This window comes from Arvicanthis niloticus, chromosome 9, assembly GCF_011762505.2.
Source record: "Arvicanthis niloticus isolate mArvNil1 chromosome 9, mArvNil1.pat.X, whole genome shotgun sequence".
Classification (NCBI taxonomy): Eukaryota; Metazoa; Chordata; class Mammalia; order Rodentia; family Muridae; genus Arvicanthis; species Arvicanthis niloticus.
The window spans coordinates 80,060,551-80,076,495 of NC_047666.1; the positions used below are offsets into that span (position 1 = coordinate 80,060,551).

The window sequence follows — 15,945 nt, forward strand, 5'->3', positions numbered from 1 at the left end:
GGAGGGAGAGAGGGAGGGAAGGAAGGAAGGTAAGAAGGAAAGAAGGGAGGAGGGGAAGGAGGGAAGGAAGGAAGGAAGGAAAGAAGGGAGGAGGGGAGGGAGGGAGGGAAGGAAGGAAGGTAGGAAGGAAGGAAAGAATGGAAGAGGGGAGGGAGGGAAGGAAGGAAGGAAGGAAGGAAGGAAGGAAGGAAGGAAGGAAGGGAAGAAGGAAGGGAAAAAAAATAAAAGAATCCCTATGAAGTTGGTTATGTTGGTAGGTAAGTATTTTGTCACAGTAATGGCAATGACTGTGCAGGTGCATTCAGCTACAACTTCCCATCACACACAACTGAAGATAGCTGTGAACACAGCCTGACACAAAAATCTTAGTTCACTTAGAACACTGAATTTTTTGCATGTTTTCTTTGTAGCTCAACTTCATGGTTCTAGAACATGAATTATATGGAGGCTGTTATGTTTCTGTGTCAAAAAGAAAAAAAATGGACACGCTGTAAGGGCTTGCAGATCTTCAAATATAAACTGTCAGCTGGAGCGATGGCACCAGCAGGTACTCCCGGCTCTCCAGAGGCTGAGGTAGGATGGTCCCAGGGAGAGAGAGGCCTGCCCGGGCTACATAATGAGCAAGCTCTTGTCTTAAAAATGTCTCTAAGGCACAATGTGAAATATCTAGCTCATTACAGACATGCCTGTATATTCTGTGCCTTCTTTGTACCAAACCCTGGATCGGTCAACATTTGCCAAAGTCCATCAGTTATGTAGTTATTGGTGCTCAGTTGGTTCATGGTTCTGTCCACCTAGAAAGTCACCATGACCAGGAAAGCTCTCATTTCCCTAACCCCTGCTCTCAGCCTTCACTTTTTCCCTCTCGGAGCCTCTACACGCTTCCCCTCCTCCCCATCTCCCCAGATGCCTCCCTCCTACCTCAAAGTGAAAATAGAAGCCGAAAGATTGGCATGCCCTCAGCTTCCTGCGGCTGTGCCCACCTACACGTTTGCCTGCCATTGGCTCCTTTCTTTGTTGACTACCCATTGCTTCTGAGCCAAGGACTCTTCCGCCTATAAAGCCAGATCTTTGGCCACTGCTGTGATGGTTAATTTTGTGTGCCAGTGAGTCTGGGTTAAGGGAAACCCAGATAGCAAATACAGGATGATGGGAGAGGGGTGTGTTTGAGAAGGTTTTGAGCAATTAGCATGAACATCAGTAGACTGAGCAAAGAAGGCCCACCCTCAGGGACGTGGGCAGGTGCCAGCCAATTCTCTGAGGGCGAAGGAGGAACGAAAAAGCAGAGAGGGAAGCAAGTTAACTAACTGCCTCTTCTGAAACAGGGCATTCTCCTTCTTCCCTGTGAGGTCACTTGGCTGGACCCTCAGATTTCCACCAACCCAACTTATTGATTGGTGATGTACGAATGAAAGAGAGTCAGTAGAGTCAGACTCTGTTCAGAGGGTCCTGTGAAATGACCCAGCAGGTGATGGCACTTGCTGGACAAGCCTGAGGACCTGAGTTTGATCCAAAACCCAGAAAGGCAGAAAGGAGAAAATGGACTCCACAGAATTGTTCTCTGACCTCCACATGTGCACTATGGCACATGAATGCCCCTTTCCCCCAACGATGTGAGTGTGAGCTTTTATTCTAAGCCAGGCAGAAAGGGGAGATGTCTGTGTACATTCAAAATTATCACTACCTACAGAATTCCAAATATTACCATCTTCTCTCCAGGTGCCATTTCTAGCTTTACCACCTCACTTAAGGATCTCATCAGCTGCCTACTTCAGAAAACAAAAACAAAACCGGCTAAGTCATTCTTTTGTTTAAAAAATTTATTGCTTGTGAGTGTGCATGTCTGTGTGTGTATGTATGTGTGTGTGTTCTTCTAGGCCCCTTCCATCTCATCTCACAGGCCCTTCTTAATGTATGTCACAGTGTTGGTTGACTGGCCATGGTTGTGACAAATATCTGAAGGAACAACTGAGGGTGTGTTGGTAAACCAAGAACCATCCACATTCTAGAACCAAGTGCTCCCCCAAGCAGACTTCAGTGACTCAGCACCAGTGACCATGTTACCACAGCTACCAAATCAACACATTTCCACTGTTGTCATGAGCTGCATATTATGTTATCTTATGTTATACTATGTTATAGCATGTATATAATATATCTGTAACATGTTATATAATAATATGTATAATATGTTACACAAAACTTACACTTTCATGGCTTTCTTAGGGTTTTACTGCTGTGAACAGACACCATGACTAAGGCAACTCTCATAAGGAGAACATTTAATTGGGGCTGGCTTTCAGGTTCAGAGGTTCAGTCCATTATCATCAAGGTGGGAGCATGGCAGCATGCAGGCAGGCATGGTGCTGGAGGAGCTGAGAGTTCTATATCTTGTTCAGAAGGCAAACAGGAAAAGACTGGCTTCCAGGGAACTCGGACAAGGGTCTTAAAGCCTATGACCACAGTGACACACTTCTTCCAACAAGGCTACACCTCCAAAAAGTGCCACTCCCTGTGCCAAGGATATACAAACCATCACAAGGGCCTACCTTTTCTATTTCCATCCTCACAAAGAGGCGGCCTTTCATATCGCCCCCAATCTCTGGCATTAGATCTGTCACATGGTATGATCTTAGCATCATTGTTTGGCTCTCTAAATGCAAAAAAAAAAAAAAAAAAAATCTAATATTGGTGCCATGTGATTCTGTAGGATATCCGGATGCCTTTGTTTCCCTTTGTGGGGTCTGAGCCACATTGGGACCTCACCATTTATCCCCAGTCTACCCACAACTGATTTTCTGGTAACCTTGGAGGTGGAGATACCCACTCTACTGCAGACCCTGTCCCTTCAGCTAGGCTTCATTTTTGAGCTTTGTTTTTCATCTTTTGGCTTCAGAAGTCCTGGTACTGAGCACTGAGACTTCCTGACCCCTATGGAGCATGGTAGAAACCCCCTGAAAGGCTTGTGTCTTCCTTGTTTGGTCATCCTTGAGTCCTGAGAATGTCCTGATAGGAACAGTGTCATCCATAGTTTCTGGCCACACACACACACACACACACACACACACACACACACACACACACACCATGCCTCTTATAACCTCCAGCCTTTCAAGCTGCTACTTGACCTAGAAGAGCCCCAAATTTATTTTCTTTCACAATAAAATGGCCGAGCAGCAGCAGCCTAGATTCCAACAGTCTTTGGGCCCATTATAAAACAAGCAAGTAACTGAGGGAAACGAAGAGATTCTTCATTCCCTACTTCTCTCTTCTCTGCTCCAAGCCCTGTTTGTTTTGTCTGGTCTCCCCTACAGGCTGTATAAATGCCTAGTCTCTAAGTTACAGTGGATGGGTCTGAAAGACTGTTACAAAGTGAGAGCCAGGAGCTGGACCTAGCAGGAGCTGGACCTAGCAGGAGGGGCAGACGACCGTCGCTGGCGTTCTGTCTAGCCCAGGCCCTTCTCTGGCTGGTGGTGAATCTCTCTGTCTGCCTGCAGCATCCACTTCCAACCAAGCTGCTCATCTGACTCTCATAAAGTATGTACATATCATTGGTTTCTGCTGGCTTCTGCCACGCACCACATCTGAGTCCAAACTCTAGCGTCCAGACTCTAGAATTCTCCAGTCGCAGCCTCCCTCTACCTGCTTTCTAACCATTTGTCTCTGCTCTATGGGCTCTGGCCTGCTATGCCCTTGATGTGGGCACCTGTGTTTCTCTGGCTTCTGTAGCCTGCTACACCCGTGTGGACACAGGCTACATTCTCTCTCTCTCTCTCTCTCTCTCTCTCTCTCTCTCTCTCTCTCTCTCTCTCTCTCTCTCTGTCTGTCTCGCAGCTCCTGCCTGCTCAGCTGCCCTTTCGGAGCTCATAGAAATTCCTCCAGCAGAATTTTGTTTGTGATCCTCTCTCCCTTCCTCCACAGACTGAGATTTTATTACAAGAGCTTGGCCTCGATACAGATCAATGATCAAAAAAATTGGGGCACCTGATTTCCATATTTTCACAAATCCTAACAACTGCCAGTGCACAAAAGACTCACAAGTATCTTATATCTAAACTTGTTCTGTTCTACACTTTCTCTACTGTTCACACTTTATTTTTTTTTACGGTGAAAAAGCATATATTAGAGTATATATAACGCAGCTGGACTCCGTTTAGATGATCCAGATTTGTTGGCAACATACAGAGTACCATAGTTGGCTGAGCATACACCTTCCTCTCTGTCAGGCCTTATCGGGGATTAACTTCGGACACGTCAGTGTAATAGACTTACTTCACTGTCGTTTTGGTCTGGTGCTTGCTGGCCTTGATATCCACAGTGAGCACAAGCGTGTCATTGTCCTCTCTCTTCTTTGTGGCTGACTTGTGGTCGGTGGGAATTTGATGATAGCACAGTGGTCAAGCTTGTTTCTCCTGGGTGCACTCTTCCGAGAGTGTTTGGGCTGCCTCTGAGCTGCAGGGTCTTGGGCTGCCTGAAGGTGGGTGACTATATGGATCTTTTTGTGTCCATGGACATCCAAGCACTGCCTTCCTATCTTTCAAGGCCTCCACTTTGGCTTTCATTTTGAAAGGGACAGGAGTGTCCTTCTTTGCTTTCAGCGCCATCTTCTCTACTCTCTACTCTTAAAAATCTTTTGTTGCTTTTATTTCTCTGCACTCTACTCTCAAAAAAGGTTTCTTAATATCATGCTACAAATTCTACCTCAAGACTTATAAATCCACTGGGTATGGTTTAAAATCTTTAAAGTCTGTAACAAAAATTGGCTTTAACTTATAACTAAAGGCTTATAATTAATGACCTATACACCGGTCATTTTAATTTGCAGTAGCATCTTATATATGATTCAACTCTTATTTAGGATATATATACATGTGTTTATAACTTGGGATCAACACTATATGTCTGTGTATGTAACTGGAGTTCAACTGTGTGTGTGTGTGTAACTTGGATTCAACTTTATATGTGTATATGTGTGTATGTAACTTGGATTCAACTCTCATTTTAAAAAAAAAACCTAGATATACTAGGAAAACAGATGTTGTTAAATAGCAGCCATGTGCTTCTCCTCCATCTTGGCTAATGACCTTATCAAGAGATGTAAGCAGGTCATGGCTGGCAGCCATCTTTACTAAGGTTAAAAGGTACATGTCATTCGACTTAACCAACATCTTCAGATGACCATGTGGCATAGAACAACAATTGTAAAAGTTCTTAGTCCTAATGAGTTCTCTGCTTATCATCATAATTCTTTTATAGACTAAGGAAACAAGTCTCCAAAATATTTGGATTAGTATGGATTTTTTTGCATGATGATAAGAATTTAAGGTTATATTTGTTAAGACATACTATGCATGATGTTCGTAAGACATACTATGATGTTCATTCTCACGTGGCTTGGAACAAACCACAGCAGACCAAACAGTTCCAAGTGGGGTTTATTCAGGAGATAGGACAAAGGTGGGGTGGGGGGAGAAGAGGAAGAAGAGAGAGAGGTCAGGGGGTTCTGCATATTTATATGAGCGGTGATGTGGCCTTTCACAGGTGAAGGTAGCCAGGTGGATTCTGGGAATGTATGGCGGTTGCCTTGGCAATGATGTGGTGGTCGCCTAGATGTGATGTCACTGGGTTAGAAGCCTGATACCAGCAGTTCCCAGGTTTTTATTTGCACTGCCAAGACTGAATGGCTCAACAGCAAGCATGCAGTCATTGGGAAGATGAAAGCAGGCATGAGCATCGTGGAAGCCATGGAGCAGGTCCAGAAATGGCAAGACCAGCAAGAATATCACCATTTCCAACTGTGGACAACGCTAATTTTTTTGACTTGCAGGCATTTTATCCATCAAACCATTCCTTCTGTAGCTCAGGAGAGTGCCCCCACCTCATCTGCTCATCACACCCTGTAGCCTCTGCCCTCACTGAAGTTCTTCTCCAAGTCTAACTGAATCGCAAAGTTATGCTTATGATTATGAATGAAAACTAAATAAGAAAAAAAAAGACATACAAGTTAATAGTCATGTTATAAATTATCAAATTCTTAATGTGTTCAGAACTATACTTAGTAGTCTTGCTAAATGCTATTGTAGTTAATTACAGGAATAAGCCTTATGTAGTCTCCTGTATATGTTTTCAAAGATAAGCCCAAAATGAGTAACTAGAAACAGGCAAAGTTTGTTTAGTTTAGATATAACAGATGATGGTCTTCAAACTGTTTCAGAGATCTGCTGAATGCGGCATTTGAAATGTTTACTGGGAAGCGCTCACTGTGACAGAGAAGTGACCCCAACAGCTTCACAGATGATGGTAGGATACAAAAGAACTCCACCCGAGCTTGCTTTAAATGTGGCAAAGCTGCTCATTGGGTGAAAAACTGCCCTTCACCATCTCCAGGACCAGGACCCTAGGGAGTGAATTGCCCTGCTTTGCTTAGACAATGTGGGCTGGTTACCAAGTTCCAACTCCACAGGAAAGTCTGTTGGACCTTATTGGCCTAGTAGTGAAGACTGATACTACCCTGGGTCCTTTGCCCCCAATGAAATAAAAATTACTATGAAGGAACCTAGGGTGATTGTCCAGTTAGCCAGAAAGTGTCTGTCATTTTTACTAGACGTTGGAGCTTCTTGATCTGTATTTTCTGCTTACTCTGATGAAATTTCTCCTTCTCAGATCTCTGATGGAGTTGACAACTAGGGTGACAATTGCTCTGTGAGTTTAAGAGGAGCAACCAAGACTTCTGCTGTCTTCTCAGTTCTCTCCATGCGTAAAAATGAAGCCTTAGGCCTTCTCTTTCTCCAGCTACTGGTAGGTCTAGACATGGTTTACCTTTTCTACCAGACTCAGAAAAGAGATAAACTTACAAATGTTTCCATCTAACTTGTTACTATTCCTCTATTTAAAGTACTTGCTTTACAATGGCTACTCTCAGTAATCATCCACCTGTGACTTGGGGTAAATGACTGCATAGACAAAAAGTGTAAAGGTATAAGATGTGGAAGCTTAAGTGAGTTGTAAATATGTTTTAAGATATATGAATGGGGCTGGAGAGATGGCTCAGTGGTTAAAAGTACTGACTGCGCTTCCAGAGGTCCTGAGCTCAATTCCCAGCAACCACATGGTGACTCATAACCATCTATACTGGGATCCAATGCCCTCTTCTGGTGTATCTGAAGACAACTACAGTGTACTCATATACATAAAATAAATCTTACAGAAAGATCTATAAATGTAATTTGTAAAGGTCTAAGGGTGTTTTACGGTGTGTAAATGCGATTTGTAAAGGATAAGAATGTGATTTAAAGTGTATGTAAAAATGAAAATTGTTTCAGATTTCTTTCCCTCTCTATGCAATTATATTAAGACTTCAAAGGTTCAGAATTTCAACATTAATCAATAGAGTTCTGGTGAGCTATTTAGTCTAGCTCTGGTAAGCCATGACTACATTCATCATAGTCATGAGCTCAAGATTTTCGTTTGTTTAGGTTGTCTTCTAAGAATCGACATAAAAATGTGCCCACTGTGCTGTACAACCTATATACTCAGCCCTCTGGAAAGAGTGCTCATGTTTTAACCCAGAATCATTTTTAGCTCCCAAGTTTCTACTATGACTCAAAAGTGTGAGTCTACTGCCTTTTTACAGTGTGGATTTTGGTACAGATTGTAGTGGTAAGGCTAACAGATCTAAAACGTATCTCTTTTGGCAAACTTAACATTTTTCTTGTAAGCTTCAGAAAATGAACTTGGATCCACCTCTCACAGGTCAAACAGACTCCAGGTAAGTACCCCTGTCAATTAACAGCCTTTTTCCTGCCTACTGCGTATTCCTGAGGGTAGGATCTCTCCCTTTCTCCTGGTCTTCTGACTCCCCTCACACAGCTGCCAGGACTATGGGCTAGAGAGCTTCAAATGTACATACACCCAAGATAAAACTTTTCCCTTAAAGGCCTTAACTTTACTTTCTTCCAGCCACTGTCCAGCTCCAGGCATTTCCTCAAAACTTGTATCTTGTATCCAGGACAGCTTCAAAGCATTAAGTCCCAGGTAGTCTAGCTTTGCAGACGTTGCCGGCACTGCCCTAACCACAGATGGTGCTGAAGAGCCTGGATGGCAAGTGAAACAGCCTGCTTTTCCTGGACGTAGCCAAGATCTCAGTTTTCTTGGATCCACAAAGATGTTGCTGTCCCAAGACAGCCCGAAGCAGTCAAAAGGGCTTGGTGTTCCCACTCTGGCCTCACCTGTTGTCCTTCCTGTTTCCTCGCCTTTTATGATATGTAAGAGGTAGAAATGTTGGTAAACCAAAGCCACCCACACTCTAGCACCAAGTGCTCCCCAAGCTTGTCTTCAGTGACTCAGCACCAAGTCAGCGCCAACAGCCAAATGAGAAACGTTTCCACTGTCACCACAAGTCACATATAAGCTCATACCTTCACAGCCTGTCTCCTTTTCTGTCCTTAGACAGTATATACCTGAGCAGTACACCATGAAAGCCACTGTCCCACAAAAACTGTCAAAGCCACAGCAGGCTCCTCCTTCCTACCTCAGCCTACTGCAGCCATGGTAAAATGTCTGTTGGAGACTGTTCAAAATGGTGGGACCACAACTTCTCAGCCTGCAGCTTCCCCAGGAGCTGTCCATGGTGGCACAACTCCTTTCCTGCCTCAGCCTACAGCTTTCATAAAACACCACTGCAAGAGTTGACCCCATAGGAGCTGTCCACAGTGGCAGCACCTCCTCTCCAACCCTCCCTACACTCCAGCAGCTCCACAGAGATGAAAAGCCTGAGGCAGCCTGGAAAGACTTCCCTCCCTAACACATAGGCCTGATACAGGAAAAAGGAAGTAGAAAAAAAAAAAAGCCACCAATCCCTGAGCTTCCCATAAAAACCCACCAATCCCAAAGCAGGAAACCTCCCACCAATCCCTGAGTTCCCCCGAGCTCAGGATTTGAAATCCCACAAATCTTCACTGGAAATCTCTGCCCTAAGAAGCTCTGCCCCCTCAGAAGTCCTTTATGAGTGCTGTCCCTTTGTCCAGTTGCCCACTGTCCACTCCTGGGGACAGAGAGCAGCCAGCCATGGATTCTTCCCTCTTTTCTTCTGGATTCTTCCTTTCAATAAGTCTCCTTTATGAGATTTACTGCTTGCAGTGATTCTCTCATTGGAAGAAGCTGAGAAGAAGCAGGAAAAAAAGTGAAAACGAGGTGGTGCCGAGAGGCTCCTGATCTCCTCAGCTCAGCTGGGGATAGCCTCCCCTGGGAGCTGCAACACCTCTGCTGAGGAGACTTCCTCAGAGCTATGTGGTCCCCTGGCTCCATATCTCAGAATGACCTTCCATTGGGACACTGTCCCACCTCAGAGCCGTATGGTTCTTGGGTGCCCAAGTCCCAGGATACCCTTCCATCTATGTAGAAACACTTACATATTCCCCCCGCCCCCAATAAATCTGTTGTGTCAGTTCTCTGGTGTGATCTTTGCCACATTCCTTGATTCCTCGATTGTGTCTGTTAGGACACAGAGAGGAACTGTATATCTCAGCCCATGGTTTCATAAGTTTTCCCATCGTCACAGGAAGGCGTGACAGCTCATATCACTCAGCCAGGGCACAGGCAGAGAAGGAGCCATAACACCTGACTTCCTCTTTTGTAAACACAACTTTTATTCACCAGATGTAATTATAGTCTTGGAGGTTTACTGCTGAATAAGCCCACTCTTTCTAATTCTTTTGAACTCTGGCTGGCTGGTTCAACAAAGCTGACCTGGTTTGAACTCTTCTCTAAGTTGAGCAACTCAAACTGTCTTCTCTCAGATTCTGACTGAATTGCTCTGCTTGGCCTCAAACTAACTCATAATTCGTTCTAATCCTTTGGCTCCCTTTTATTCTCTGGCTTCAACTGCCTCTGCTGACCTGCACTTCATGAACTGCACAAATTGAATGGAACTCAGGAACAAAATGAACATAACTGAGTCTCTCTCTCTCTCTCTCTCTCTCTCTCTCTCTCTCTCTCTCTCTCTCTCTCTCCTGCTCTTTTAAGTTGCCTCTCTTTCCTGCACTGTTCTCACGAGAGTTGAACATATCTTTGACTCATTCTGTCAAATCCTTCTCTGATTCATCACATTGTCTGCCCCTCAATTAGATGTAACTTTCAAACATGGCTGCTTCCTTCTACAAACTAAGTTTACCTTTATCATTTGGGATTAAGGCTATGTCTATATTCTAGCCAGATCTCACAGACCTAGGAGGTGTTTTGTTGTGATCCCTTTCCAGAGCAGTCACATTGCTGGTGACTCTTTTTATTCCATCCAGGCCCCTCACCTAGCAGGTGGTGCCACATTTCAGATGGAGCTTCGCCTCCTCTTTAACCATCTCTAGATATGTGCTTAGCAATTTCCTAGGCACTACTCAAATCACCAATCAGTACTAACCATCACATTTACTTTCAAAATATCAGCATACCATTATAGAACTTAGACACTATTTCTTAATATCTGCCTTTGAAGTGGACTAAAAAACAGCATGTCTTAGCTAGCTCACTGCAAGGTCTTCCAAATGGATTGCTTGATCATTTCTTGGCTCTCCTGCTCTTGTTTTTCAGTGCAGCAATCAAAGCAATGGTTTTGAAAGGTCAGATCATGTCACTTCTTGGCACACAACTTTCTTTTTTGCTTCCTGTTTTCGTTCATAACCTTTCCATCTCACTTAGGATAAAAGCCAAAATTCACATCATAGTATGTTAGTTATACATTGCTATATAAAAACCAAGCTTCACAGAACACTGCTTTCAGACAGCATCTCTGTTATTTGTTTATAATTTCACGGATCAGGGAATCTGGGTTGAGCTCAATTTCATGTACTTTTCTTGCCTGGAGCTACACGTGTGCTTGCAGTCCTGGTGGCTTCACAGAAGCTGCACTGTCTGATGGATCACTTGTTTGGTGGTTAGGTCTGGAGTTGGCTGGGCCACATGGCTATACATATACAAATTAGCTTAGGCTTCCTGTGGCCTTGTCTAAAACAAAAACAGTAAAGTGGGCTAGGGGGATGACTCAGCTGTTAGAACATTGTAGGAACAGTGTCCAGCACCTGCTCCAGGTAGCTTATAAATGCTTGTAACTTTTGGTAGTGACAGACGTGATGCCCCCCACATAGTGAGAGGTATGTGTACTCATTCACATTCACACGCACACGCACATGCATACGCACACACACACACTCACAAATAAAAAAGAAAACATTTGTTTTAAATGACAAAGCCGTTTAAACCTCAGACCAAGCCAAGAGTGAATGTGGGAGAGTCCCCATATGAGTGTGGATTAGTGGTGCCCCAAGAATAGAGCCTTCTCTGTCCTGGCAACATGCAATCAGAGGATGTATCTATCAGTCACTGAAGATTTTGAGACAATACTAAAAACTCTTAAGAGAAGATAAGATTTTTTTTCATTGGCACTGTGATGATAAATTCTAAATACTTCTGAATAATGACACTGACAGCATACTACTTCCTAAATATTTTCTAATAAACTTGTTGGCTCAAGTTCTAACAATTGCTATAGGTGCAGGTACATTTTAATAATATCACATCTAGAAAAAGTATGTGTGTCTGTGAGGGGTGTGTGTGTGTGTGTGTGTGTGTGTGTGTGTGTTCTTGGGAGCCAGAGGAAGCAGACTTCTTGGAACTAGAATTACAGAGATTTGTGTGTCTCTGATATGTGATGAGTTCGATCCCTGATTCAAAAGAAGAAACAATAAAAATAAATAAAATAAAGGCTTATTTCTTGCTTTATGTATAAGAACAGATTGAGGAAATTAAACATGACATTAGTGAGTATTATTTAGTAGTTGTCTAAATGACTCCCATTGCAGACATTCCCTTTTAGCAATATTCACAGTTATTAAACAATTACTTACAGCATAGCACACGGAAGATCAAAGTTCAATCGGTTGTGTAGCTATTAACATCATTGAGTAAATAACCACGCATTATGCCTTTTCTATGGAGAAATATTTACCTTTTATTTTCTCTTATATCCTGCTAGCATGATTGCATAGAGATTCAAAACAAGACCATTTTCCATGGCTTCTTTTTGGCCACTAGAGTGACTGATTTTTCCTCATGGTTACTACTGAAAACCACTTGTCACCTGAAAGAGAGAGGCACAAAACAACGAACAGAGTCCAACAAAGTGTACAGCTACCTAAGAGCAATCACTGGAGCCCAGGAGTTCAAAACCGACCTACAGAAACAGAGAGCCCAGTCACAGAAGTGATTAAGTAATTATCTTAAACCTGCCTGGGAGACTTAAGACAAGGTCTGGAGGTAGAAATGGCATTTAGATGTCAAAGTGCATGGAAAGATCAAAAAGAGAGAAATGACGTCACAGAGTGGTCCTCTGACCTCCACATGAGTGGCCACATGTGCACAGCATGTATACATACATGCCACAACGACGACAACAACGATGATGATGATGATAATATAATTTTTAAAGGGGGGTTAAAAAATAAAAATGGTGACTTTTTGTCAACTATACTTTACCCCAAATTTTAAAAATATGTTTGAGGTCTAGAGAGATGGCTCAGCATTTAAGAACACTATTTCTTCTTCCAAACGACCTGGGATCATCAATTCCCAGGACCACATGAAAGCTCACAACCATCTGTAACTCCAGTTCCAGGGAATCAGATGCCCTCTTCTAGCCTCTTTGGGTAGCAGGCACACAAGGGGTGTGCAGACATACATACAGGCACGATGCCCGTACACATTTAAAAAAACAAAACAATAAACGTCTTGGTCTACTTTATCTTTTCTGTTTGTTCTCATTTGTTTGTTGTTTGTGGGGATGTTACGAACAAACCAAGAGTTTTCCATTTACTTCACGAGCACTATACCACTGAGTTAGAATCCCTAACTCTTACCTTCTGCATTTGTTAACAATAAAATTATACACCAGAGAGCAGTTTGAACCTGTAATCCCCTCACTTAGATGCTTATGCAGGAGGAGACTCTTAAACTGAAGCTGGCCTGCTCCATATGGTGAGACTTTCTGTTCATTCATTCATTCATTCATTCAAATTATTTTACCCAGGAAGAAGCGCAATCTTCATGAAGCCAGAATCAGAAGGCATGAAGAAAGAAAAGCTGGACATCAGAATTACAGTCTACAGCAAAACCAGTAAAGAACAAAGTTGATACTAAAAAAAAACATTTTAAGTGGTAGAAAGGGCAGATTTGGGGCAGTGTCAGAGGAAGACAAAAGAAAATATGAAATAAAGAGAGTAGAGATGACAAAGACTCAGACAGTGAAGAACGTTCCGATATGAAGCCGGGAGAAACTCCGGAGGTGCTAATGAGAGCAATTAGTGCAGGACTGGGAGCAGAGCCTCCGACCCGGACCCTGACCCAACAATATGGATGACCAAGGAGAAGAAAGTTGTCGTCTATGAATTCCTTTTTATAGAGGGAATCATGACAGCCCATAAGGTTGCCCACATGGCCAGTCACGAAGAGCTGGCAGACAGTGTGCCCAACCTTCATGTCAGGAAGGCCTTGCTTGCAATCTTTCAGGCCTCGTGACGGGAGCTTGTGTGGAGGCAGTTTTATCTTACCACTGAAGGCACCCTGTGTCTCCATGGTTACTTCCAAATGTCCTGTTCCTGCTAGCTCATTGCGTCCTGACCTGTGCCTGGTCCCTTTGCAAGATGCAAATATTGATCAGGTGTCTAGTCCAGCAAGGCACACGAGAGTGGGCGGGGACTGCGGAAAGCAAGGCTGCACAGTCATACGGCAACGTGCATTCAGAAGTCTGAGAATCCTTCTTGTTTCGTGTGCCACGTAACTCAAGTATACAGCTGCCTGTACTCTCTTTGGTAATAAATTTCTATTCCGTAATAAGCTGAAATAGCAGAAATGTCCCGCATTAGTGTGCAGCAACAGACTGGGCAACTAACAACGCAGCAATCTATCTCCCCCGGCTCTGGAGGCTACGTGGTCTTGGTTCCTTCTGAAGTGTGTCAGAGACCATCCATCCGTCCATCCCTCTTCTCTGGATTGGATGTATGGCAGTCATTGACATCCCTTCTTTAGCTTATAGAAGCATTACCCCAACCTCTGTCTTCTTCCTCAGAGGACATTCTCTTCACATGCCTTTTTCATAAGGACACCAGATAAAGCAGATGGTGTGACCGACCCTTCTTGTAGTAATACTCCATCTTATCCAACAAAGCCTGCAGAGACCCCATTCCTAAATGAGGGCAGCTTCTGGGGAGCTGGGAGCTAACCTCAACATTTGTGAATATGGGGAGAACACAAGTCAAACCATAACATGGACGATTAGTAAGTCATAGGCTTCAATCAGGGGTTTTAGAGAAAAAAAAAACCACACATGTGCACATGCACCCATACTCCACACATACACACACACATGCACACATATGCCCACAGAGAGACAAAGTGTGTGTGTGTGTGTGTGTGTGTGTGTGTGTGTGTGTGTATGCTCACAGTGGTTTATTGGAGGCTGGACAGCCCCATAATGGCCATCTGCAGGCTGGACAGCCAGACTGTCTAGTAATGCCTCACCCCCAAAACTGAAAGCCTCACAACAAAAGTTATAATGGTGTAGCCTCCATCTGAGGCTAAAGGCTTGCATGCTCCCTGAAGGGCCCTGGTGGGAGTCTGCTGTGGAAGACTGGAGAAGTACATGGTGAGCACAGGTGACGGCAGCAGCCAGCGGTGCATCTGCTTAGAGTGCATCTTGCACATGGTATCCTCTTTCTTTCACCTTGTTCTGTTGGTACCCTAGCTGACTGGTCAGTGTGAGCCCTCCCCCTCAGCTCTGTCTCCCGTGCCAACAGCTATGGTCTTGTCATCATAGACATACCCACAAGTGTGCTCATGTCCCTCAATGTATCAAATTAAAAATCAGGATTTTTTTTTTTTTAAATTTTGAGACAAGATGTCACTCTGCAATACAGGTGACCTAAAAGAGTCGCAGGGTAGAGGAGGCACAGAGGTCCTGTACTCACAGTTAAGTAGCGGAACTTGGAATACTAAACACACACACACACACACACACACACACACACACACACACACACGGAGATATATCTGAATGTGTTCCTTCAAAGGCAGAGAGATGCATAACCTGTTAGCCACCCTGAAGGCTGGGACTGATACAGTTAATTGCCTGGTGACCTTGGCTCTATCTATATGGCCAGAGACAACACTCCCCAGACCCTTATAGTAACCCAGTTTTTCTCAGTCAGTCTAGATACTGTCTTTACGGAAGGTGTCACATGTAGACAATCTATAGAACCCATCTTTATGGAGGTGTCACCTGCACTTTAGAGTTTTGACACAATCCCGTCTGATCTTTGCTTAGCTTACTATGTGATTTATTGTGCACACAGCATTGACATAATTATCACCAGGAATTCCACCCCCCACCAAGTTGTGCTGTACTTAAATATGCCTAAATAAACCACTCAGGGTCAGACTCCAGGGTTTGAATTGAACTACCTTCCTGCCTCAGGCAGACCATTACTCTGCTGGCCTTAGTGGTCCCAGAGAACCACACTCACACACATACACACAACAGTGTAACTCAGTCTGACCTTGAACTTATGGCAATCCTCCTGCCTCAGCCTCTGAAGTGCAGCAATTACAGGCATATGCCACCACGGCCAGCTGATAGTAGATGAATCACTCACCTTTGTATTTCCTTAAGAACACTGCGGACAGGAGTGAATCCATACATGCTTGCTCTTGTCTACATCAACTATGGAAACTGTAGTGACAGCATTAGCTACTGAAAATCTGCAGGTCAGAAATTAGCCAAGTGTGAGGACTTTTATTGTTGCTATTTGCAGGAGTAGGTTCTGTGGGCAGAACCCAGGGCTACACTCAAGCTAGATACACTACACTGCTGAGCTATATAGCCCAGCCCCACAGTAGTTATTT

At 43.8% G+C, this 15,945-nt stretch overlaps 1 long non-coding RNA gene across 1 annotated transcript; it reads left to right on the forward strand.

Annotated features, from left to right (window-relative positions):
• Positions 1-353: 353 nt before the first annotated feature.
• LOC143443590 (uncharacterized) lies at positions 354-9,420 on the forward strand. The gene is made up of 5 exons (XR_013112724.1): positions 354-573; positions 3,315-3,537; positions 6,215-6,300; positions 6,664-6,798; positions 7,960-9,420. It is a non-coding gene; the product is annotated as an uncharacterized LOC143443590 (long non-coding RNA).
• The last annotated feature ends 6,525 nt before the right edge of the window (positions 9,421-15,945 follow it).